We start from the raw sequence: 27,954 nt of genomic DNA, 5'->3' as shown, positions 1-27,954 counted from the left end.
TCTCCTCCTTACACGAGGCATCACAACAACGTTTCACCAGGCAACGCCGGTTAACTGCTGTTTGTGTATGAGAAATCGGTAGGAAACTTTCTCATGTCAGCAAGTTGTAGGTGTCGCCACCGGTGTCCACTTTGTGTGAAAGCTCTGAAAAGCTAATCATTTGCATAATTCAGCATCTTCTTCCTATCTGTTAAATTTCGCATCTGTAGCACGCCATCTTCGTGGTGTGGCAATTTTAATGGCCAGTAGTGTATGTTGTCCATCTCTTCGCGGAAAGTAATCTCTTGAAAATTCAATAGTGAACCTTTCTGTGATGCGCAAGGCGACTCTTGCAGTGTATGCCGTTGAAGTTTGTTGAGCATCTCTGTAACGCTCTCGCACCGACTAAACGATTCCGTGAGGAACCGTCTCACTCTTCGTTGTATCTCTCCTGTCTCTTCTATTAGTCCTACCTGGTACGGGTCTCAGAGTGACGACCGATATTCAAGAACTGACCGACCAAGTGTTTTGTAAGTCACTTATTTCGTGGATGAGTAACATTTCCTTAGGACTCTTCCTGTGAATCTCTGTCTGGCATCTGCTTTTCCTACTGTTTGTTTTACGTGGTCATTCCATTTAAGGTCGTTCTGGATAGTTACTCCTACGTATTTTACTGTAGCTACTGTTTCCAGTAATTTGTCATAAGTGATGTAGCTGTACAGTAGTGGATTGCATCTCCCGTGTGTGGGCAATATTTACACTTACTTACGTTGAAGGTCAACTGCTACTTCCTGCACCACTCATCAGTCCTTTGTGGGTATGAGGGGGAGATTAGTGTTTACCGTCAAGTCGACAACAAGGTCATTAGAGGCGGAGCATAAGCTCGGATTAGGGAAGGTTAGTAAAGGAAATCGGCAGTGCCCTTTCGAAGGAACCAATCCAGATTGCGCCTGAAGCGATCTAGTGGAATCACAGAAAGCCTAAATCAGGATGACTGGACAAAGTTTTGAACCGTTGTCCTCCCTCAGTCCCTCTGCAGGTCATTCTGAAAATCGATACTGTCTTCTGACGCCACTACCTTCTTCCAAACGACCATATCATTTGCGAGCAGCCTTATGGAGCTTCTGACAATGTACTAGATCATTTCTACATATTGTAAACAGTAACAGTACTGCCGCATTTTCTTATCATACTCCTGACATAACCCTTACATCTGTTATTTTGTTCCGATAAGAGAGACGTGTTGAGTTCTCTCTGCAAGGAATTATTGAATCTATTCGCAGATCTTGTTCCATATTTGGTAAACTCTTATTTTTTCGTTAATGGCATTGCGGGAGAGTTTCAAATGCATTACTGACATTAAGGAACGCAGCGTAAACCTGACCGCCGACGTCTGCAGCATGTATTATAATTTTAAAAAATAATTAAAGGAAGGAATGAAAGAAATTGATTGGTAACTGCCCTTTCGCTTGCAATGAAAAGAGAATATTAGTACAATTGCATTATTATGAAATGTTCTGCGTGTACGAAATTGTGCTATTTTTCATTCACTTTACCTTGCGTCGTTTCTTTTTCTGCGTCCATCACTATATATATTTTAATTATATTTCTCGTCTTCTGATGCTTCTCCTTCTGTTAATTTTAAGAAATATGGCCGTGGACTTCTTTTCCTCAACTTCAGTTGTAGATGCAGGCAGCCGACTCCAGGGAACACCAGTGCTTCTCAAGATGATATAAAATATGAAGGAATTCTTAACTTGGCTCTATTTCACTTTAAGAAAAATACTTAATACTGTTATTAAGTCTTCACTTGTTCAGAAACACATATGATACAAAAGACTCGTAGCCCGTCATACTCGGAGCAGTACAACGCAACAAAACTTCTACATACGAGAGTGTGAAACAAAATCATGTACAAAAAAGTGAATGATGTTTTATAGTCATTTGTCTGCGCTTTACTGTGCATTCATAACTAATATCTTTGCCGACGCTTAAAGTCGGTCTTTGATTATATCGTTATCGCTGTTTCATTTTTTTATAATTTTTAACTTTACCATATCCGGGGGGTCTTTCACATACAAGCACTGTGATTCTCATAGAGGAACAGAGCGATCTGGGTCACGCGAGATCTCTGTTTGCAGAATCGTAACACGTGAGAGTAAAACATGTTTCATAATTCCACAACAGATTGACATCACCGATGTAGGCCTACAATTTTGTGCATCTGTCTTACGACCCTTCTTGAAAACGTAAATGATCTGCTTTCCAGTCGCTAGAAACCCTTTGTTGCTCCAGCGAACTGCGATAAACCGCTCTCAGAAGGGGAGCAATTTTTTACGCATGCTCTCTTTAGTATCTTACTGGTACCTCATCTTGTCCTGGTTTTCTGCTATTAAGCGATTGTAGATGATTTTTCTATACAGCGATCACTTACCTGAATATCTGCTACTATTTCGTCGTTCGTACGAAAATTGGAAGGAGAGACCGCTTTACGACTTTCCACGGTGAAAAATTTCGGAAGACCGAATTTAGTACTTTGGCCACCTCTGTATCGTCTTCCTCTTCGGTACCAGTATGGTCAGTGAATGACTGAATAGACGATTTCTATCCGCTTATTGATTTCACGTAAGATGAAAATCTCTTAGTCTTTTAGTGAGATCGCTTGACAAAATTTTTCTTTCAAAGTTATTGAACGCTTCTCTTATTGCTCTCCTTACGCTAATTTTGGTTCGTTCTGCCCATGTTTGTCAGCTAGGTTATGGCTTCTCTTGAATATGTGATGAAGCTCTCTTTGTTTACCTAGCGGTTTTCTAACAGAACTATTAAACCATTGTGTGTCTTTCCCATTCCTTAACACCTTGCTCGGAACATACTTGTCTAAGGCATGCTGAACAACACTTTGAATCTTTTCCATTTGTGCTCCCACATTTTCGTCTCTGGCACTGAATATTTGATGTTGACTATTCAGATACTCTGCATTTTGTATCCTGTCACTCTTGCTAAGAAAAATATTTTCCTACCTCTATTGACATTCCTTGTAATACCCACAGTTTTATCCTGTTACTCTCGTTAAGCAAAAATATCTTCGTACCTGTACTGACATTCCTTGTAATACATGCATTCCGTCCCAATAGCTAAATGGTCATTGTCATGGACTGCCGTCCTAAAGGTTTCAGGATCTATTCCCAGCTGGGTCGGGGATTTTCTCCGCTCAGGGACTGCGTGTTGTGATGTCTCCATCATCATTTCATCCCCATCCGGCGCGCAGGTCGCCCAATGTGGCGTCGAATGTATTAAGACCCGCACCAAGGTGGCCGGACCTGCCCTGTAAGGGGCCTCCCGGCCAATGCTGCCAAATGTGCATTTCCATAGAGGTTATCTATCACAGCCTTATGATCACTGATACCTTCCTCTGTGTTAACTGATTTGAGAGGATCAGGTCTGTTTGTTCCTAGGAGGGCTAATAGGTCACCTTCACAAGAGTACTGAGGTAAAGAGAGCAAGGGTGCATTTTGTTATTGCGGGTTGCACGCATTCAGGGGGAAACTTCTTTGGTTTATGACCTACTCCCCTTAAACTATTGTCCTGATACATGGATTATGAGCCACTTGGGGTTGATACACGATCCCTGGCGATAATCTATTGCTCTGAGAAAGCTCCCCACAATCCAACCCCTCCCACCTCCTTTCACCCCACTGGAAACCACCGACCCTCCCCCTTCTACTCGCCAATACAAGTACATTATCAGGGCTGAGTTATTCAAATAGCCCCTCCCACTCTATCAATTTGATTGACTAACTAATTAAATCGATCAATTAACTAATCCCCCCCAGTCCCCCTCATCCACCCCCCAACTGGAAATTGGCAGTTCTGTACTGGAGAAGAGTGATCTCATGACAGGAGATTCAATTACACAGCTAAGGATACACTGCTTATTTATAAAATTCAAATTTCAGGGGTTGGGCTTCTGTTGCCCATCAATCTTTGCTCTTTGGGAAGATGCATGTCTTGTAAAATACATTGAGAAAAGTAATTAAATCGATTGCAATTTTTATTCCGATAGCCAAAGGAATACCATCAGCATAACTCACCACATGTAACTACACTTCTAAAAGGCTTTTGCACATCAATGACCTGACTACTTTGGCAGGCTGGGCCCTTCGTGTATTCCCACATGCACAGGCCACACTATGCCAACTCGGACCACTCATACGCTGTCACCTCGACCGCTGCACTGACAGCCACCTCGTTCAATGCACAGACTGGAAGTTCCACTAATCCCCAGATTGCGGCAACTCTTTGATATTTGATACATGACAAATTTCTGTCGAAACACATGCTCGCTTACTCGCTCGCCCTCTCCTCCCTCCCTCCTTCGCTCCCTCCCTCCCTCCCTCCCTCCCACAAGTGGATGCTTCCTGTTTGTGTCAGACAATGTATGCAAACACACGCACAGACCAAGATGTCCCCCTCAACACTCCCCTTCCCTGCCCCCCTTGCCTCTTATGCAGACCTAGTAGTCAGTACATTCCTTTGTTCTCGCACCTCCACTGCTGTGGAAGCCTGTACCAGTTGGAACTAAGACATTCAAGAAGAATTAGGTAGCTTCTGTTGTCTGCCACACTAACCCCACCTTTGTCCTGAACAAAGTAGTGGATACTTGTTAAACCTGCAGCTGTGGATGCCCTGGAAATATTCCCTCAATGTATTACATTTATTGACTAATCAATTAAATTGATATCCTTTGTATGTGACCAGTTTTTCCTTGCACTGTTAATGGTGGATTCTATGACTGGTATATTTGGTCGGATTCGACCCTGTAACTGCCCAGTTTTTCCTCTTTCATCCTGTTGGTGGGTACTGGCACAGTTAGCTCATTAGGTAGGAAGTTCATTACATCAGAAGTAGCTGAAAATTTCAAATTTCAGTTCAGTTGCATGTTCTGTCAAACAATTTGCAGGAGGAGTTGGACTGGTTTGTGTTGTCTCAGTACCACTAATGGGAACAATAAATTGACAAGTCATGGATTTGATGTTGCGAATGGGTATTTAAAGCACCATAGAATTCCTAAATTGATTCCCTTCGCTATGTTCAGAAGGAGGATGATGGATCTACTGTGTGATAGGATAGAGACAAGAATAGCAAATACCTCTGCAAGACAGAGTCGACTACGATGTATTGAGAAGCACTAAACACAACGCACTTAACTACATTCCAGTCTGTAGTAGTAGTAGTAGTAGTAGTAGTAGTAGTAGTTATCACGGCTAGATATCAGACATCATTATCAGTCAAGAATTTCTAAAGTTGTTCTCTCCACTACATTTGCAAGGGGGAGGAGGAAGAAGGGCATATTAGGTGATAGGAAGAGACAACAGCAAATACCACTGCAAGACAGAGTCCACTGCAATGTTTTGAGAAGCACACTTAAATCATGATGCAGTCTGTAGCAGTAGTTGTCACGGCTAGATGTTGAAATTTCTTAAACACTCACTCATCCCAAGTGCCCATGTACCAATGTCCACACGCAGTGCGACCATCTTCTTGTACACTGCTAGCGCTGTAAGGTGTCAGGCAAATTCAACACCTTCCATGAAAACCCTGACATGATAAGCAAATCCAGTAGTATGTCACATAGCTCCGAATAAATCGTGACATTAAATTAACCAAATTAATACGAGTAACGAGTGAGCAAATGGAATACCACACACTAACACAAGAATGCCTAAATGCATGTCATACCTTCCCACTGTGAGACGGACGCAGTTCCGAGAGGAGAAACGAGAACAGAAGCCGAGAGCAGAACCGTGTTAAGCTAGAAGGCCCTACGATAAGGGACGGACTGGACACCCACGTCGCCAGCTAACCACTAGGACCACCCAGCTGCAAGTTTTAGTGTGGGACTTTTTCGCGTCTCTGTCACGTTAGGACCACCCCCAGCCCATATTAAAAGCTAGAAACCTCCAGAAGAACAGTATAGATCTTACGATAACACAAAAAGGGCCACACCACCCGCAAGTTTTTAGCGTGAGACTTTTTCGCGTCTCTGTTATGTCAGGATCACCCCCCAGCCCATGTTAAAAGATAGAGCCCTCCAGAAGAACAGTATAGATCTTACGATAACGCTAAAAGGACCACACCAGCTGCAAGTTTTAGAGTGAGACTTTTTCGCGTCTCTGTTACGTTGCAAACTTTAAAAACATTGCCCCACCACGAAAAGTATAACGTTTCTCATTGGATAGACAGAATTTTTGTAGGCGGAGCTTAAGGTTAACATTGAGACGCTGATTGGTATGATGAAAACACAGCCAGATAGTTTTTTTTAAACCAACTTCGGTAAATTGTAGTAAGGAGAAGTTAGGAGAGAGTTGCTTCGGAGACGGCGAGGTGAGCGGAGCTGTGCTGCCCGCCGCCCCCCTGACGAACCCCGCAAGGTAATGAACGCACGCGATGCCGCATAACAGCGCATAAAGCTTCACTCAGAACTGCAGAAGTCTCATCTGTTACACCCCCTTTTTGCGTAATACTAGTGTCGATCGTCAATTAAAGCTCATGGTGTTCACATTTGCCACTCGAAGTAAAAATCTTAAACGCGATGATTTTTCTGTTATATAGTTATTGAGAAGCCACATCAGCCACTGTAATTTACGACAAGTTAGATAAGTAATTAAAGATAATTGAGTGTCACTGTAGACCATTTTGATAGTTTTCTCGCTTGTGAAAATTAATTTAAACCTAAATTATAGATGTGATATGGCATAGGTCAACCTTCGATCCATTGTAGAACTTGGAAACCCATTCAGGGAATATTCGTTCACATTTTTGTTGAACGCAGTTGGTTTTTACCATCCTGTACTAAAACATTTCCTTTTATCAATAGTGCAATTTATAAACAATGTTTTGTGAGTAGAATAAAATTTCCAATGGTAAACTTAACTGCTTCTTCGACGTTATTTTACCAGCTAACTAAAAACAGGAAAGTCTTGAACCCCTTACACTAAATTTAGTTAGTATTAAGATTCTTTTACAGGGAGTGCAGTGGAGCTGACGCTGAAATCATTAAGTACTTGGATATATCATCGCTAGTCTCACTGAACTCTTCTGAATTCTACATGTCATGTGTGGTCTGACGTCTCCTTACCAGCAACAGGTCCCAGGTTCAAACTATTCAGTTCCCTAAAAAACACGCTCACAGCGTCGTTGCGCGAAAGTGGTAGGGAGACACGATATAGAACAAACAGACACCACACAGAATGTTAGAGCGCCAATGATCAGAAGTCAGTGAAAACTGTCGCCATGACTGCATCCGCAGTTGTGGACGCACGTGTATACCAGATTGCACCATCCCCGGTCATGGAGAGCAAAAAAAAGAAAAAGGTTCAAACGCCTCTGAGCACTATGGGACACTACTTCTGAGGTCATTAGTCCCCTAGAACTAGTTAAACCTAACTAACCTAAGGACATCACACACATCCATGCCCGAGGCAGGATTCGAACCTGCGACCGTAGCGGTCTCGCGGTTCCAGACTGCAGCGCCTAGAACCGCACGGCCACTTCGGCTGGCCATGGAGAGCATCCAAGGATAATTGGAGTGGTAGGAATTCAGATATCATCAATACTTCCAGCGCCAACAACCACTGCATTGAATCTTCTGAATTTTCTATGAAATACATGCAACACATGCGATCACACAGACAATCCAATGCCTACTGAGTACTAGTTGGCTGTTCAGCTATCCAGAGGGCGCCACTACTGGGACTTGCCCCTGCAGCTGTGGGCTAGAACCAACTAGCCAGATGGCCACGACTTTTCTTTTTACCTGCCGATCGCAAGAGTCTTAAGCCGGAGATGTCCATTCATTTCTGCCACAGGCTACCTCCGCCATGCCCCTTGCACATCAAACACACTCGTTCTAGAAAACCAGCCACATATTTATCATTCTAATTAACAGTTAAATATTACGATTGTAGCCCCAGTCTCATGACATCTGACAATGAGCAAAGCATCAGAAATACCTTCTCCAGATGGCTGTGTTCTGGAAATATCAATATCTATATCACTCTTACGACTGGCCGTAACTTTCCATGTAAAATCCTCCATTCCCCTTACGGCTATCAGTGAGCTGTTATCACAATCTCCAACGTCAAATCCATACCTCCCTTATGACCGGACATAATCATTTTATTTCCACATGTCGCAACAGTGACCACAACTTTAAACCGATCATAAATTTTGTAAGTCTACCAATCACAGCGAATCTATCACACGTCCCCTGCTCAGTATAATACTTCACCAATAATTGAATGCTGGTGGCACCAAACAATATTGAGCAAAAATCCGCGATGGATCGTCATGTTTCATTCGTTTCTCTTGCGAGTGGCACCAGTGTGTCTGAGGAAGAGAGATGTAATCGTCTAATAAACGACCAGATGTTAAAAGCGCTATCACAACGAACTTGTTGCTGACACCCTGAATGAAAGGCGGTCTTGATTCTTTCTACAGGCACACACAAGTATCGTTAATGATATCCTTGTTAAAAACTACACATGCTTTATAAATCGATATATGGTATTGCTTCTGATTGAAGTAGTGTTCCACACAAATACCGTGATATGGAATATAGGCGGCGATTGCATGATGTGTATTAACAGACAAAAAGTGTGGATGCATGTCACTAGCGGTCTAAGCTCATAATGAAGTCACTCTTATCACCGAGTAGAGGAAGCGATTCGGGTAAAGAACGTGGTGTTAAGCCAACATTTGCACCTCCCTCTGCCCGCTGCTAGATATTACCCACGCAAACAACAAGCAGTTTTTGTAGAATAATCTATCTCGATACCATGTAGACAGTGTAATAGAGGTTCTGCAATACATCCATGGGGTTATAGGCGAGGGAGGATGATGGTTGACTAACAATGATCACATGCAGTAGATGGTGTGCTATATGAGTAATCGCTTAAAAATGCAACTCCTCATTGAAATCATAAGAAATGTAAAAATTCTATGACAAATGCACTGGTATTTCAGATATATAGAGTTACACTCTCTGATAGAAATGCTGCCTGCAATTTGGAATCACGTCTATTAATTCAAAGACATACATGTCTTGGATCCTATGGTGACGTCTTTTATTGATTACAGGCACTGGTGAATCGTATTTGTGGCATGCTAATATCTCGGAATGAGTCACTTTCTCCGAACTTTCTGCTAAGGACACCATACAGCAAAACTCCAGTGTGGTTTTTTAGACAGTTCCTCTGTATCTTATAACTCTTGCTCAGTCTCTGCATCGTCATCCCTGCAGCTTCGTCCATGTGATCCTTCCAGTTTAAGTCGGAACTTAGCGGATGTCCGAAAGCGCTATATCTAAGACCTCCTACACCCTGTTCAGTAACAGGGAGAGCTGAGTTAATGCGACAGAACCATCTTTCGACCACTCGGTGGAAATGAGAACATGTTGTCCGAGCTCCAGCTCCGCCAACTGTGTACAGTGTGTAAGGCCAGCATGAAATGAAGCTTTCTCCTGCAATATAGGGTAGAAGAAAAGACAGCATCAGCAGTTATAGTGCTGTTTCTTACCGGGAAAATTAAGAAGAATCCACATTATAAAGAAACTAGAAGAAGGCCAAGGATTTTACTACTGCTTTGTAGTCCATCTCCAAACTACTTACAGGTTCAAAGAAGTTCTGCATCCCTCAGGGTAAATTTATGTCTGTCACCCAACATTCTCTCTATTCTAGTTATTTTGTACCATCGAAGAGAGAAAAACTATGAACTATAAAATCTCTGCTAATGACGCCCGGTAGAGAACTCAATAAGACATTATCATATCTCTCTCTTCTTATGAATCGAAAACAAATACTGTCTGTGTGCTGACATAGAGCATATGTGGTGATGCTATTAAATATTAAGGTATTGTCCATTGGAGCAGGTGGCCAGTGATCAAAGTCACTTTCACCGACCAGTGTAAAACTTCGTCACCTCTACTGTAGGAGGACCATATCCCACAGACTGTCAGTCGCAAGGAGGATCTCTGTGTTGTTCTTTGACGAGCAGTTTGATACTTTTTTTTCTGCTGTAACACATTGAAACAGTGTCTGACTATAGCTATGTAAATCGCCATACATGTTGTTTTCCTGCCACAACTTCCAAGTCTACGTCAAGTGCTTATCCGACATTAGCATGTTTCAACAGAAAGCTGGACATTGCATGGTGTAAATTATGCTGCTTCCACAACACACGGAATGGTTGAAATAAAAGACAGATCTGGTGTTTCTCATTGGCAAAAAATGTGGAACATATCACAACATATGGAAATTGGAAGAGTTTGTAGCATTGTGTAGTGCTTCCAAGCAGCTGCTCGAAGGTGATGACCTCTAGTTTTAATCTCATCGTTCACCGTGATGGGATAGCAGATATGTAGGTATTGCGTTTCGAAGAGACCAAGAGCATTGATTCCTTATATTGTTCCATGTACGTGATTACTGTTTCAGTTCTAGCCATACCCCGAAAGGTGTTGCTCCTACTAAGACTTCTTCTACCTCAAACAGTTGGTGCCAGTCAGTCATTATGTGGTAATCAACAGCATACTAGTCGATTGGTGGGATGGAAAGGACACCATCGAAGTATTGTAATAAGCACCACAGTTGATAGTGCAATCCATTTTAGCGATTTTAACAGATTTACTGTATTTTCAGTGCCCGTCAGTAACATGACAGCATCTTCCCCGTTCCCCGTTTGACTGGAATACTCTCTTTCAAATTATGAAGGTGGCAGGGGTAAAATACAGGGAGCGAAAGGCTATTTACAATTTGTACAGAAACCAGATGGCAGTTATAAGAGTCGAGGGACATGAAAGGGAAGCATTGGTTGGGAAGGGATTGAGACAGGGTTGTAGTCTCTCCACGATGTTATTCAATCTGTATATTGAGCAAGCAGTGAAGGAAACAAAAGAAAAATTCGGAGTAGGTATTTAAATCCATGGAGAAGAAATAAAAACTTTGAGGTTTTGCCGATGACATTGTAATTCTGTCAGAGACAGCAAAGGACTTGGAAGAGCAGTTGAACGGAATGGACAGTGTCTTGAAAGGAGGATATAAGATGAACATCAACAAAAGCAAAACGAGGATAATGGAATGTAGTCGAATTAAGTCGGATGATACTGAGGGAATTAGATTACGAAATGAGACACTTAAAGTAGTAAAGGAGTTTTGCTATTTGGGGAGCAAAATAACTGATGATGGTCGAAGTAGAGAGGATATAAAATGTAGACTGCAATGGCTAGGAAAGCGTTTCTGAAGAAGAGAAATTTGTTAACATCGAGTATAGATTTAAGTGTCAGGAAGTCATTTCTGAAAGTATTTGTATGGAGTGTAGCCATGTTTGGAAGTGAAACATGGACGATAAATAGTTTGGACAAGAAGAGAATAGAAACTTTCGAAATGTGGTGCTACAAAGAATGCTGAAGATTAGATGGGTGGATAACATAACTAATGAGGAAGTATTGAATAGGATTGGGGAGAAAAGAAGTTTGTGACACAACTTGACCAGAAGAAGGGATCGGTTGGTAGGACATGTTCTGAGGCATCAAGGGATCACCAATTTAGTATTGGAGGACAGCGTGGAGGGTAAAAATTGTAGAGGGATACCAAGAGATGAATACACTAAGCAGATTCAGAAGGATGTAGGTTGCAGTAGGTACTGGGAGATGAAGAAGCTTGCACAGGATAGAGTAGCATGGAGAGCTGCATCAAATCAGTCTCAGGACTGAAGACCACAACAACAACTTCCCCGTTTCTGTATCATCGCTAAACCACCCCTCCACTAACTTGCATGTGCCACATACTAGGTTGCGAATGTGGAATAGATGACTATGCAGTACATCCATCCATGGTTAATTCTTGAAACCATACACTGAAGTATACCAGACCGCATCCTATACCTATGTAGTTAGGTTATCTACATATTTGTAGCGCTTCATAAAATCCATACAACTACGAAAATTGACGGAAAATGCGTTTAAATTGAGGAAAAATATGCCAAAATTCCAGGAGATTCAGAAGGAATGAGGAAGTACTTGCATGTCTGCTGCTTGGTGCAGGAAAATTCTTGCAAATGAGAATCAGTATGTGACAGCAAGAGGAAAAGGAGAAAAATTTGACATGGAAGGACTAGGAACCAAGGAAACGGTCATTCTCCGTCGACAGCGATGAGGTGGGTAGAATAGAATGTTTAACGTGAATGATCACTAAATGTAGAGTAATAAATTTATAAATGTTGGATGACAAGCCCAGGTGTGCCCCCAGTTATCGGCAACCAACTTTATGAAGTGTCCTTAGCTAAACAGCTGCAATATATAGCTACACAATGGATAGCGTATTTGACCCTGTGCAAAACTGTTTAGGCGTTTTAAACCCTAACAAACTGTATTTACTATGTGATTCTCTGTACTCTACACGAATAACAACCATGCGGTGTTAGCTAACAAACACTTTACCGAACAGTTGATGCATGCTTTTTTAACAATATTCTACTGTATGTCTATTGAAATAAGAGTGATACACTAAGCTGACTGGTGTCTTTGATGTTTTTCTGGAAAATAAAACCCTTTGCCTCTAAATTTACATAGATCTGAGTTAAAGGTAATAGAAAGTAGTTGGAGTGATCGGTTGAGACGGGTAGTAACGAGGTATGATTTAATTGTAGATCGATGACGCATTCTAGAGAGACGGAGATGTTGCTGCAGATTGTTTATCACGCATTTAACCATTTCTTTCTGTTGTTGTGTTGTGGTGAATCAGTTGTATGCTACACCTTGAGGTCTACTCATACAAAATAGCGAGTTCTGTGTGTGACTTGGAGCACTATCTAGCTGCAGTCGTTAACAGCAAACGTCTCTAACCACAGTCAGTAGAGGATGTCCAACAGATGTGTGATGAATCGTGCCATCGATGGAAAACCTATTTCAACACCCTCGCCTAGACAAACAAAGATGTATGCGGAAGACTCCATTTCTCCGTCACATCTTCGACAGAAATCATACCTGTAGTGAATCTAAGTTAGTGACAGGTATTTGTGAGATACTGCAAACCCTATGTGTACATTTACTTGACAGTGTCTGTTTATGGGGTCAGTGCAGCACAGCTTGTAGTTGCACATATCTAACGCCACTGCAACGCGTTTGTTTCCTTGTAAGAGACATTTTTATTGCAAACGTTCATTTTATAGGCTTAATGTGAGCATAGTATAAGTTCTGAACCATAACCGGATGTTAATAGTGGGCGCTATACATCTGCAGAAAGCTATTTCGCGCATGTATCATCAAAGAATCTATGTTTTTCTTTGGTGCAGAAGGAAGTAGTTTTAGCATCTTAAAGTTTGTCACTGTAGTGAGTGGGATAGAAAACTTGTAGGGTGGATATATGTCAGATGTTGGACATGTATGTCCTGAATTAGGGTATTGAGAGCGTTGCACTCTACATGACCAATATTTCAGGAACCACATGGCTTTAACATTACAGCATTTTTAAGTGCAGAACCATGTACTCTTAGGAGTCCCTGTGTTTATGTTCTACAACCATTTCTCTCTTCCTGATACCTTCTTGGTACTGACCCAGACACTAGAACAATGCTCTAGAATTGAGAACAGAGTTGATTTACGTAAAATGCTTCAAAATCCGCCCCACTAGATCTCTATCATGCATAAACCACAGATTTCTTCTTAACCATCTGTTATATCATCAGTCACAACACTCTCATATCTACCATAAATCAGTAAGGGGTGCTAACCTCCTCGACAATTGCATGTATGGAGATACCTTATATACTTGGATGGGTGCCCTGAATAAGACTGGTGCAGAACAGCCTTCGCTGCATAGCAGTTACAGACTCAGCTTTTTTTGTTATTTTACAAGACATAGAATGTAGTGGGTACAGTACCCTCCTATTTCTGCTCAGCTGGAAATTAAATCGGCGACGGTGTTGTAGCAATAGTTTGTCAAAGACAATATAAGGGATCTTTCATCTCTAACTTCATCCTAAGATTGTGAGAATACTCTGTGACTCCCATCTACACAGGGAAAGATGGAAAATAGTAATCGTAAATTATGCACTAAGATCAAAGTGCTAGAAATATGTAAAAGTAGTCTTCCGTGACTGTTGTCACTGTCAATAAAATCTTCTGGGTTTGGGACCGCATTCTCAACTACAAAATTCCGACGTTTCGGAGACTATTGCAGCAATACACCCTGTGGAAGGCATCTTGCAATAGTCGCCGAATCGTCAGAATTCTGTAGTTGACAATGCGGTCCCAAATCCAGAAGAATTTCATTGCTATAAATAAGTAGACAACCAAACTGCATCAGTATGCGACGCTGTCTGGTATACTTTGGTGTGTATGTTTGAAAATTAAACATGAATGGACGTACTGAGCAGTCATCAAATTATATTCGCAATCTAGTATATTGTACACACAAAGTAGTGGAGGTGTGGTTTAGCGATGAGGCAGAAATTGGGAAGCATGCTCTCATGTCATTGGTCGGCATTGGAATTACAGAAAACCTCTTAAAACTGATCACACTATGAACTGTGGCACTTATTACAGTATATTGATGGGGTCTTTTCCATCCCACCTAAATGATACCCTGTTGATTACCACATATTGATGGACAGACACTTCTTGTTTGAGGTGGAGAGAATCTTGGTGGAACAACACCTTCAGGGATGGCCAGCACTGAAACTGTGATCATGTACATGGATGCAATATAAGGCATCAGTGCTCTCGGTCTCTTCCACACCTGTTACATGATCATTGTGAAAGATAAGATCAAACGTTGAGGTCATCACCTTCGGGCCGCTGTTTGGAAACAATCCAAAATGCCAAAATGGTTCAAATGGCTCTGAGCACTATGGGACTCAACTGCTGAGGTCATTAGTCCCCTAGAACTTAGAACTAGTTAAACCTAACTAACCTAAGGACATCACAAACATCCATGCCCGAGGCAGGATTCGAACCTGCGACCGTAGCGGTCGCGCGTTTCCAGACTACAGCGCCTTTAACCGCACGTCACTTCGGCCGGCCCAAAATGCCACAGTTTCCGTATGTTGTGATATCTTCCACTTTTTTGTCAATCAGAATCACCACCTCTGTCTTTTATTTCAACCATCCTGTGTGTTGTGGGAGCAGCGCAGTTAACAACATGTGATGTCCAGCTTTCTGTGTGAGTCAATGGATCGAAGCCTGTGAGCGTCAGTTTAGCACCTGACACAGACCTCGATGTCATGGTGGAAAAACCAAATGTATGGTGGTGTACAAAACTGTAATCATGCACTGCTTGGATGTGCTACAGCAGAAAAAAGCTATGTATCAAACTGCTTAAGAAAGGACAACACAGGGACCCTCTCTTGCGATTAATAGTCTGTGGGGTATGGTCCCCCTGGAGTACAGGTGGTGAAACTTTCCACTGGTCTGTGCAAGCCACTTAGATCACTGGCCACCTTTTCCAATGGACCAATGCTTGTATATTTCATACGATCGCTATACATGCTCGATTTCAGCATTCAGATGGTATTTGTTTTCAGTACACCAGAAGAGAGGTAATGTGTCGTCAGTTAGCTCATTAGGTAGGAAGTTCATTACATCAGAAGTAGCTGAAAATTTCAAATTTCAGCTCAGTTGCATGCTCTGTCAAACAATTTGCAGGAGGAGTTGGACTGGTTTGTGTTGTCTCAGTACCACTAATGGGAACAATAAATTGACAAGTCATGGATTTGATGTTGCGAATGGGTATTTAAAGCACCATAGAATTCCTAAATTGATTCCCTTCGCTATGTTCAGAAGGAGGATGATGGATCTACTGTGTGATAGGATAGAGACAAGAATAGCAAATACCTCTGCAAGACAGAGTCGACTACGATGTATTGAGAAGCACTAAACACAACGCACTTAACTACATTCCAGTCTGTAGTAGTAGTAGTAGTAGTTGTAGTAGTAGTTATCACGGCTAGATATCAGACATCATTATCAGTCAAGAATTTCTAAAGTTGTTCTCTCCACTACATTTGCAAGGGGGAGGAGGAAGAAGGGCATATTAGGTGATAGGAAGAGACAACAGCAAATACCACTGCAAGACAGAGTCCACTGCAATGTTTTGAGAAGCACACTTAAATCATGATCCAGTCTGTAGCAGTAGTTGTCACGGCTAGATGTTGAAATTTCTTAAACACTCACTCATCCCAAGTGCCCATGTACCAATGTCCACACGCAGTGCGACCATCTTCTTGTACACTGCTAGCGCTGTAAGGTGTCAGGCAAATTCAACACCTTCCATGAAAACCCTGACATGATAAGCAAATCCAGTAGTATGTCACATAGCTCCGAATAAATCGTGACATTAAATTAACCAAATTAATACGAGTAACGAGTGAGCAAATGGAATACCACACACTAACACAAGAATGCCTAAATGCATGTCATACCTTCCCACTGTGAGACGGACGCAGTTCCGAGAGGAGAAACGAGAACAGAAGCCGAGAGCAGAACCGTGTTAAGCTAGAAGGCCCTACGATAAGGGACGGACTAGACACCCACGTCGCCAGCTAACCACTAGGACCATCCCAGCTGCAAGTTTTAGCGTGGGACTTTTTCGCGTCTCTGTCACGTTAGGACCACCCCCAGCCCATATTAAAAGCTAGAAACCTCCAGAAGAACAGTATAGATCTTACGATAACACAAAAAGGGCCACACCACCCGCAAGTTTTTAGCGTGAGACTTTTTCGCGTCTCTGTTATGTCAGGATCACCCCCCAGCCCATGTTAAAAGATAGAGCCCTCCAGAAGAACAGTATAGATCTTACGATAACGCTAAAAGGACCACACCAGCTGCAAGTTTTAGAGTGAGACTTTTTCGCGTCTCTGTTACGTTGCAAACTTTAAAAACATTGCCCCACCACGAAAAGTATAACGTTTCTCATTGGATAGACAGAATTTTTGTAGGCGGAGCTTAAGGTTAACATTGAGACGCTGATTGGTATGATGAAAACACAGCCAGATAGTTTTTTTTAAACCAACTTCGGTAAATTGTAGTAAGGAGAAGTTAGGAGAGAGTTGCTTCGGAGACGGCGAGGTGAGCGGAGCTGTGCTGCCCGCCGCCCCCCTGACGAACCCCGCAAGGTAATGAACGCACGCGATGCCGCATAACAGCGCATAAAGCTTCACTCAGAACTGCAGAAGTCTCATCTGTTACACCCCCTTTTTGCGTAATACTAGTGTCGATCGTCAATTAAAGCTCATGGTGTTCACATTTGCCACTCGAAGTAAAAATCTTAAACGCGATGATTTTTCTGTTATATAGTTATTGAGAAGCCACATCAGCCACTGTAATTTACGACAAGTTAGATAAGTAATTAAAGATAATTGAGTGTCACTGTAGACCATTTTGATAGTTTTCTCGCTTGTGAAAATTAATTTAAACCTAAATTATAGATGTGATATGGCATAGGTCAACCTTCGATCCATTGTAGAACTTGGAAACCCATTCAGGGAATATTCGTTCACATTTTTGTTGAACGCAGTTGGTTTTTACCATCCTGTACTAAAACATTTCCTTTTATCAATAGTGCAATTTATAAACAATGTTTTGTGAGTAGAATAAAATTTCCAATGGTAAACTTAACTGCTTCTTCGACGTTATTTTACCAGCTAACTAAAAACAGGAAAGTCTTGAACCCCTTACACTAAATTTAGTTAGTATTAAGATTCTTTTACAGGGAGTGCAGTGGAGCTGACGCTGAAATCATTAAGTACTTGGTTATATCATCGCTAGTCTCACTGAACTCTTCTGAATTCTACATGTCATGTGTGGTCTGACGTCTCCTTACCAGCAACAGGTCCCAGGTTCAAACTATTCAATTCCCTAAAAAACACGCTCACAGCGTCGTTGCGCGAAAGTGGTAGGGAGACACGATATAGAACAAACAGACACCACACAGAATGTTAGAGCGCCAATGATCAGAAGTCAGTGAAAACTGTCGCCATGACTGCATCCGCAGTTGTGGACGCACGTGTGTACCAGATTGCACCATCCCCGGTCATGGAGAGCAAAAAAAAAAAAAAAAAGGTTCAAACGCCTCTGAGCACTATGGGACACTACTTCTGAGGTCATTAGTCCCCTAGAACTAGTTAAACCTAACTAACCTAAGGACATCACACACATCCATGCCCGAGGCAGGATTCGAACCTGCGACCGTAGCGGTCTCGCGGTTCCAGACTGCAGCGCCTAGAACCGCACGGCCACTTCGGCTGGCCATGGAGAGCATCCAAGGATAATTGGAGTGGTAGGAATTCAGATATCATCAATACTTCCAGCGCCAACAACCACTGCATTGAATCTTCTGAATTTTCTATGAAATACATGCAACACATGCGATCACACAGACAATCCAATGCCTACTGAGTACTAGTTGGCTGTTCAGCTATCCAGAGGGCGCCACTACTGGGACTTGCCCCTGCAGCTGTGGGCTAGAACCAACTAGCCAGATGGCCACGACTTTTCTTTTTACCTGCCGATCGCAAGAGTCTTAAGCCGGAGATGTCCATTCATTTCTGCCACAGGCTACCTCCGCCATGCCCCTTGCACATCAAACACACTCGTTCTAGAAAACCAGCCACATATTTATCATTCTAATTAACAGTTAAATATTACGATTGTAGCCCCAGTCTCATGACATCTGACAATGAGCAAAGCATCAGAAATATCTTCTCCAGATGGCTGTGTTCTGGAAATATCAATATCTATATCACTCTTACGACTGGCCGTAACTTTCCATGTAAAATCCTCCATTCCCCTTACGGCTATCAGTGAGCTGATATCACAATCTCCAACGTCAAATCCATACCTCCCTTATGACCGGACATAATCATTTTATTTCCACATGTCGCAACAGTGACCACAACTTTAAACCGATCATAAATTTTGTAAGTCTACCAATCACAGCGAATCTATCACACGTCCCCTGCTCAGTATAATACTTCACCAATAATTGAATGCTGGTGGCACCAAACAATATTGAGCAAAAATCCGCGATGGATTGTCATGTTTCATTCGTTTCTCTTGCGAGTGGCACCAGTGTGTCTGAGGAAGAGAGATGTAATCGTCTAATAAACGACCAGATGTTAAAAGCGCTATCGCAACGAACTTGTTGCTGACACCCTGAATGAAAGGCGGTCTTGATTCTTTCTACAGGCACACACAAGTATCGTTAATGATATCCTTGTTAAAAACTACACATGCTTTATAAATCGATATATGGTATTGCTTCTGATTGAAGTAGTGTTCCACACAAATACCGTGATATGGAATATAGGCGGCGATTGCATGATGTGTATTAACAGACAAAAAGTGTGGATGCATGTCACTAGCGGTCTAAGCTCATAATGAAGTCACTCTTATCACCGAGTAGAGGAAGCGATTCGGGTAAAGAACGTGGTGTTAAGCCAACATTTGCACCTCCCTCTGCCCGCTGCTAGATATTACCCACGCAAACAACAAGCAGTTTTTGTAGAATAATCTATCTCGATACCATGTAGACAGTGTAATAGAGGTTCTGCAATACATCCATGGGGTTATAGGCGAGGGAGGATGATGGTTGACTAACAATGATCACATGCAGTAGATGGTGTGCTATATGAGTAATCGCTTAAAAATGCAACTCCTCATTGAAATCATAAGAAATGTAAAAATTCTATGACAAATGCACTGGTATTTCAGATATATAGAGTTACACTCTCTGATAGAAATGCTGCCTGCAATTTGGAATCACGTCTATTAATTCAAAGACATACATGTCTTGGATCCTATGGTGACGTCTTTTAATGATTACAGGCACTGGTGAATCGTATTTGTGGCATGCTAATATCTCGGAATGAGTCACTTTCTCCGAACTTTCTGCTAAGGACACCATACAGCAAAACTCCAGTGTGGTTTTTTAGACAGTTCCTCTGTATCTTATAACTCTTGCTCAGTCTCTGCATCGTCATCCCTGCAGCTTCGTCCATGTGATCCTTCCAGTTTAAGTCGGAACTTAGCGGATGTCCGAAAGCGCTATATCTAAGACCTCCTACACCCTGTTCAGTAACAGGGAGAGCTGAGTTAATGCGACAGAACCATCTTTCGACCACTCGGTGGAAATGAGAACATGTTGTCCGAGCTCCAGCTCCGCCAACTGTGTACAGTGTGTAAGGCCAGCATGAAATGAAGCTTTCTCCTGCAATATAGGGTAGAAGAAAAGACAGCATCAGCAGTTATAGTGCTGTTTCTTACCGGGAAAATTAAGAAGAATCCACATTATAAAGAAACTAGAAGAAGGCCAAGGATTTTACTACTGCTTTGTAGTCCATCTCCAAACTACTTACAGGTTCAAAGAAGTTCTGCATCCCTCAGGGTAAATTCATGTCTGTCACCCAACATTCTCTCTATTCTAGTTATTTAGTACCATCGAAGAGAGAAAAACTATGAACTATAAAATCTCTGCTAATGACGCCCGGTAGAGAACTCAATAAGACATTATCATGTCTCTCTCTTCTTATGAATCGAAAACAAATACTGTCTGTGTGCTGACATAGAGCATATGTGGTGATGCTATTAAATATTAAGGTATTGTCCATTGGAGCAGGTGGCCAGTGATCAAAGTCACTTTCACCGACCAGTGTAAAACTTCGTCACCTCTACTGTAGGAGGACCATATCCCACAGACTGTCAGTCGCAAGGAGGATCTCTGTGTTGTTCTTTGACGAGCAGTTTGATACATTGTTTTTTTTCTGCTGTAACACATTGAAACAGTGTCTGACTATTGCTATGTAAATCGCCATACATTTTGTTTTCCTGCCACAACTTCCAAGTCTACGCCAAGTGCTTATCCGACATTAGCATGGTTCAACAGAAAGCTGGACATTGCATGGTGTAAATCATGCTGCTTCCACAACACACGGGATGGTTGAAATAAAAGACAGATTTGGTGTTTCTCATTGGCAAAAAATGTGGAACATATCACAACATATGGAAACTGGAAGAGTTTGTGGCATTGTGGAGCGCTTCCAAGCAGCTGCTCGAAGGCGATGACCTCTAGTTTTAATCTCATCGTTTCACAGTGATAGGATAGCAGATATGTAGGTATTGCGTTTCGAAGAGACCAAGAGCATTGATTCCTTATATTGTTCCATGTACGCGATTACTGTTTCAGTTCTAGCCATTCCCGAAAGGTGTTGCTCCTACTAAGACTTCTTCTATCTCAAACAGTTGGTGCCAGTCAGTCATTACGTGGTAATCAACAGCATACTAGTCGATTGGTGGGATGGAAAGGACACCATCGAAGTACTGTAATAAGCACCACAGTTGATAGTGCAATCCGTTTTAGCGATTTTAACAGATTTTCTGCATTTTCAGTGCCCGTCAGTAATATGACAGCATCTTCCCCGTACCCCGTTTCATTGGAATACTCTCTTTCAAATTATGAAGGTGGCAGGGGTAAAATACAGGGAGCGAAAGGCTATTTACAATTTGTACAGAAACCAGATAGCAGTTTAAGAGTCGAGGGACATGAAAGGGAAACATTGGTTGGGAAGGGAGTGAGACAGAGTTGTAGTCTCTCCCCGATGTTATTCAATCTGTATATTGAGCAAGCAGTGAAGGAAACAAAAGAAAAATTCGGAGTAGGTATTAAAATCCATGGAGAAGAAATAAAACTTTGAGGTTTTGCCGATGACATTGTAATTCTGTCAGAGACAGCAAAGGACTTGGAAGAGCAGTTGAACGGAATGGACAGTGTCTTGAAAGGAGGATATAACATCAACAAAAGCAAAACGAGGATAATGGAATGTAGTCGAATTAAGTCGAGTGATGCTGAGGGAATTAGATTAGGAAATGAGACACTTAAAGTAGTAAAGGAGTTTTGCTATTTATGGAGCAAAATAACTGATGATGGTCGAAGTAGAGAGGATATAAAATGTAGACTGGCAATGGCTAGGAAAGCGTTTCTGAAGAAGAGAAATTTGTTAACATCGAGTATAGATTTAAGTGTCAGGAAGTCATTTCTGAAAGTATTTGTATGGAGTGTAGCTATGTATGGAAGTGAAACATGGACGATAAATAGTTTGGACATGAAGAGAATAAAACTTTCGAAATGTGGTGCTACAGAAGAATGCTGAAGATTAGATGGGTGGATCACATAACTAATGAGGAAGTATTGAATAGGATTGGGGAGAAAAGAAGTTTGTGGCACAAATTGACCAGAAGAAGGGATCGGTTGGTAGGACGTGTTCTGAGGCATCAAGGGATCACCAATTTAATATTGGAGGGCAGCGTGGAGGGTAAAAATCGTAGAGGGATACCAGGAGATGAATACACTAAGCAGATTCAGAAGGATGTAGGTTGCAGTAGGTACTGGGAGATGAAGAAGCTTGCACAGGATAGAGTAGCTTGGAGAGCTGCATCAAACCAGTCTCAGGACTGAAGACCGCAACAACAACTTCCCCGTTTCTGTATCATCGCTAAACCACCCCTCCACTAACTTGCATGTGCCACATACTAGGTTGCGAATGTGGAATAGATGACTACGCAGTACATCCATCCATGGTTAATTCTTGAAAACATACACTGAAGTATACCAGACCGCATCCTATACCTATGTAGTTAGGTTATCTACATATTTGTAGCGCTTCATAAAATCCATACAACTACGAAAATTGACGGAAAATGCGTTTAAATTGAGGAAAAATATGCCAAAATTCCAGGAGATTCAGAAGGAATGAGGAAGTACTTGCATGTCTGCTGCTTGGTGCAGGAAAATTCTTGCAAATGAGAACGAGTATGTGACAGCAAGAGGAAAACGAGAAAAATTTGACATGGAAGGACTAGGAACCAAGGAAACGGTCATTTTCCGCCGACAGCGATAAGGTGGGTAGAATAGAATGTTTAACGTGAATGATCACTAAATGTAGAGTAAAGAATTTATAAATGTTGGATCACAAGCCCAAGTGTGCCCCCAGTTATCGGCAACCAACTTTATGAAGTGTCCTTAGCTAAACAGCTGCAATATATAGCTACACAATGGATAGCGTATTTGACCCTGTACAAAACTGTTTAGGCGTTTTAAACCCTAACAAACTGTATTTACAACGTGATTCTCTGTACCCTACACCAATAACCACCATGCGGTGTTAGCTAACAAACACCTTACAGAACAGTTGATGCATGCTTTTTTAACAAAATTCTACTGTATGTCTATTGAAGTAAGAGTGATACATTAAGCTGACTGCTGTCTTTGATGTTTTCCTGGAAAAGAAAACCATTTGCCTCTAAATTTACATAGATCTGAGTTAAAGGTAACAGAAAGTAGTTGGAGTGATCGGTTGAGACGGGTAGTAACGAGGTATGATTTAATTGTAGAATGATGACGCATTCTAGAGAGAGGGAGATGTTGCTGCAGATTGTTTATCACGCATTTAACCATTTCTTTCTGTTGTTGTGTTGTGGTGAATCAGTTGTATGCTACACCTTGAGGTCTACTCATACAAAATAGCGAGTTCTGTGTGTGACTTGGAGCACAATCTAGCTGCAGTCGGTAACAGCAAACGTCTCCAACCACAGTCAGTAGAGGATGTCCAACAGATGTGTGATGAATCGTGCCATCGATGGAAAACCTATTTCAACACCCTCGCCTAGACAAACAAAGATGTATGCGAAATACTCCATTTCTCCGTCACATCTTCGACAGGAATCATACCTGCAGTGAATCTAAGTTAGTGACAAGTATTTGTGAGATACTGCAAACCCTATGTGTACATTTACTTGACAGTGTCTGTTTATGGGGTCAGTGCAGCACAGCTTGTAGTTGCACATATCTAACGCCACTGCAACGCGTTTGTTTCCTTGTAAGAGACATTTTTATTGCAAACGTTCATTTTATAGGCTTAATGTGAGCATAGTATAAGTTCTGAACCATAACCGGATGTTAACAGTGGGAGCTATACATCTGCAGAAAGCTATTTCGCGCATGTATCATCAAAGAATCTATGTTTTTCTTTGGTGCAGAAGGAAGTAGTTTTAGCATCTTAAAGTTTGTCACTGTAGTGAGTGGGATAGAAAACTTGTAGGGTGGATATATGTCAGATGTTGGACATGTATGTCCTGAATTAGGGTATTGAGAGCGTTGCACTCTACATGACCAATATTTCAGGAACCACATGGCTTTAACATTATAGCATTTTTAAGTGAAGAACCATGTACTCTCAGGAGTCCCTGTGTTTATGTTCTACGACCATTTCTCTCTTCCTGATACCTTCATGGTACTGACCCAGGCACTAGAACAATGCTCTAGAATTGAGAGCACAGTTGATTTACGTAAAACGCTTCAAAATCCGCCCATCTAGATCTCTATCATGCATAAACCACAGATTTCTTCTTAACCATCTGTTATATCATCAGTCACAACACTCTCATATCTACCATAAATCAGTAAGGGGTGCTAACCTCCTCGACAAGTGCATGTATGGAGATGTCTTATGTACTTGGATGGGTGCCCTGAATAAGACTGGTGCAGAACAGCCTTCGCTGCATAGCAGTTACAGACTCAGCTTTTTTTGTTATTTCACAAGACATAGAATGTAGTGGGTACAGTACCCTCCTACTTCTGGTCAGCTGGAAATGAAATCGGCGACAGTGTTGTAGGAATAGTTTGTCAAAGACAATATAAGGGATCTTTCATCTCTAACTTCATCCTAAGATTGTGAGAATACTCTGTGACTCCCATCCACACAGGCAAAGATGGAAAATAGTAATCGTAAATTATGCACTAAGATCAAAGTGCTAGAAATATGTAAAAGTAGTCTTCCGTGACTATTGTCACTGTCAATAAAATCTTCTGGCTTTGGGACCGCATTCTCAACTACAAAATTCCGACGTTTCGGTGACTATTGCAGCAATACAAGGCATCTTGCAATAGTCGCCGAATCGTCAGAATTTTATAGTTGATAATGCGGTCCCAAATCCAGAAGAATTTCATTGCTATAAATAAGTAGACAACCAAACTGCATCAGTATGCGACGCTGTCTGGTATACTTTGGTGTGTATGTTTGAAAATTAAACATGAATGGACGTACTGAGCAGTCATCAAATTATATTCGCAATCTAGTATATTGTACACACAAAGTAGTGGAGGTGTGGTTTAGCGATGAGGCAGAAATTGGGAAGCATGCTCTCATGTCATTGGTCGGCATTGGAATTACAGAAAACCTCTTAAAACTGATCACACTATGAACTGTGGCACTTATTACAGTATACTGATGGGGTCTTTTCCATCCCACCTAAATGATACCCTGTTGATTACCACATATTGATGGACAGACACTACTTGTTTGAGGTGGAGAGAATCTTGGTGGAACAACACCTTCAGGGATGGCCAGCACTGAAACTGTAATCATGTACATGGATGCAATATAAGGCATCAGTGCTCTCGGTCTCTTCCACACCTGTTACATGATCATTGTGAAAGATAAGATCAAATGTTAAGGTCATCACCTTCAGGCCACTGTTTAGAAACAATCCAAAATGCCACAGTTTCCGTATGTTGTGATGTCTTCCACTTTTTTGTCAATCAGAATCGCCACCTCTGTCTTTTATTTCAACCATCCTGTGTGTTGTGGGAGCAGCGCAGTTAACACCATGTGATGTCCAGCTTTCTGTGTGAGTCAATGGATCGAAGCCTGTGAGCGTCAGTCTAGCATCTGGCACAGACCTCGATGTCATGGTGGAAAAACCAAATGTATGGTGGTGTACAAAACTGTAATCATGCACTGCTTGGATGTGCTACAGCAGAAAAAAGCTATGTATCAAACTGCTTATGAAAGGACAACACAGGGACCCTCTCTTGCGATTAATAGTCTGTGGGGTATGGTCCCCCTGGAGTACAGGTGGTGAAACTTTCCACTGGTCTGTGCAAGTCACTTAGATCACTGGCCACCTTTTCCAATGGACCAATGCTTGTATATTTCATAGGATCGCTATACATGCTCGATTTCAGCATTCAGATGGTATTTGTTTTCAGTATACCAGAAGAGAGGTAATGTGTCATCATGTTCCCCACTGGGTAATGTTAGTGGACTTTTTATAATAGTTTATAGGTTTTCTCTGTTGGATGGTGCAAAATAACTAGGATAGAGAGGAAGTCTGGGTGACAGATATGAATGCACCTTGAGGGATGTAGATCTCCTTCGGACTGCAGTACCTTTATTAGTTTGGAGACGCACCCAAATGCAGTAACAAAATCCTCATCCTTTTTCCAATTCCTGTATGATGTGGAGTCTTCCTAATTTTCCTGATTCGCAATACCACTGTAACTGCTTTTATTATCTTTTCTGCTGTGCCGTGTTGCAGGAGAAATCTACGCTTGGCGCTGGTCTTACACAATGTACATGGTTGGCAGAGCTATGACAAAATGTTCTCACTCCCGTGAAGTGGTCAAAATATGGTTTTGTCTCATAAACTCAGCTCATCCTCTTTCTGCATGGGATGCAGAAGGTCTTAAATATAGCGCTCTGTAGCTTCCGCTCATTTCCAACTTCATTTGGAATGATCACATGGACAAAGTTGCAGAGAGGGCGGGGCAGAGCCTGAAGAAGAGTTATGCAGCAGGACTGTCCAAAACCACGCCAGAATTTTGCTGTATGGGGTCCTTAGCAGATAAGGTCGAAAAAGGTGACTCGTTTCGAGATATGATAGTGCCACAAATATGATTCACCATTGGCTGTAACTATTAAAAGACACCTCCCTAGGATACAACACAAGTATGTGGTTGAACTGACAGACTTGATACCAATCAAAATCGCATTGGATTTATACCACAAAGCATGACACTACTGATGTTAAAAGCCAGTATTGGTCAAAGAATTTTGTACATTTCTTACGACCTCAAAAGAGCGTAGAATTTTTTAAGCAGTTCCTCATATAGCACACCACCTACTGTATGTTATCATTGTCAATCAGCCTTCACCCTCCGTCTCCTATAGCCCCACAGGTTTTTCGCGGGACCTGTGTTACACTGTCTACATGGTGTAGAGATAGAATGCGATACAAATACTGTTTATTAGCGTGGGTAATATCTAGCAGCGACAAGAAGGAGTTGCAAGCATCGGCTTCATACCATGTTCCTTAGCCAAATAACTTTCTGAATTCGGTGATACGGCTGATTTTATTATGAGCTTACACCACTGGCTACATGCACCCACACTTTTGATCTGTTAACATATACTTCGCGGTCACCACCTACATTCCACGTTGCAGTATTTTTGTGGGAGACCACTTCATTCGGAAGCAATATCACACCTCGATTTATAAAGCTTGTGTAGTTTTTAACACGGATATCGTTAGCGATACTTGTGTGAGCCGCCTGTAGAACCGAGACCGCCTTTTATTCAGGGTGGCAGTTTCTTGCGATCGTGTTTTTAACATCTGGTCGCTTATTGAAAGATTAAATGTCTCTTCCTAAGACACACTGGTGGTGCCACTCGCAAGAAAAACAAATGAGGCAGGCATGCCCTCCATTGCGGATTTTCGCTCAGTACTGTTTGATGCACCAGCACTCACTTTTTGACGAAGTATTACACTTAACAGAGGATGTGCAATAGATTCGCTGTGATCGGCAGGCTTATGAAGATTGTGTTGGTGTGTAAAGATACTATGGTCATTGTTTCTGTTGTATCCTACTACTAGGAAACCTGCTTTCTCATATCGGTACAAAACAATTCAAGCAAATCGTATTAAAGAGATTTATTACAGAAAATGTATGACAATACTTAACTTTGACAAACGCATAGATGCGTTGCAAGTGAAGGGTGACTTGCAAATAAGGTATCTCTTCAGTATACACAGTTCCTAATACAAGTGTAGTAATACGAGGTGTGGCTAGAAAAAAACCGGACTAGTGCTGG

The sequence above is a fragment of the Schistocerca serialis genome, chromosome 9 (assembly GCF_023864345.2).
Source record: "Schistocerca serialis cubense isolate TAMUIC-IGC-003099 chromosome 9, iqSchSeri2.2, whole genome shotgun sequence".
In the NCBI taxonomy this organism is placed as follows: Eukaryota; Metazoa; Arthropoda; class Insecta; order Orthoptera; family Acrididae; genus Schistocerca; species Schistocerca serialis.
This window is presented reverse-complemented; position numbering follows the sequence as displayed.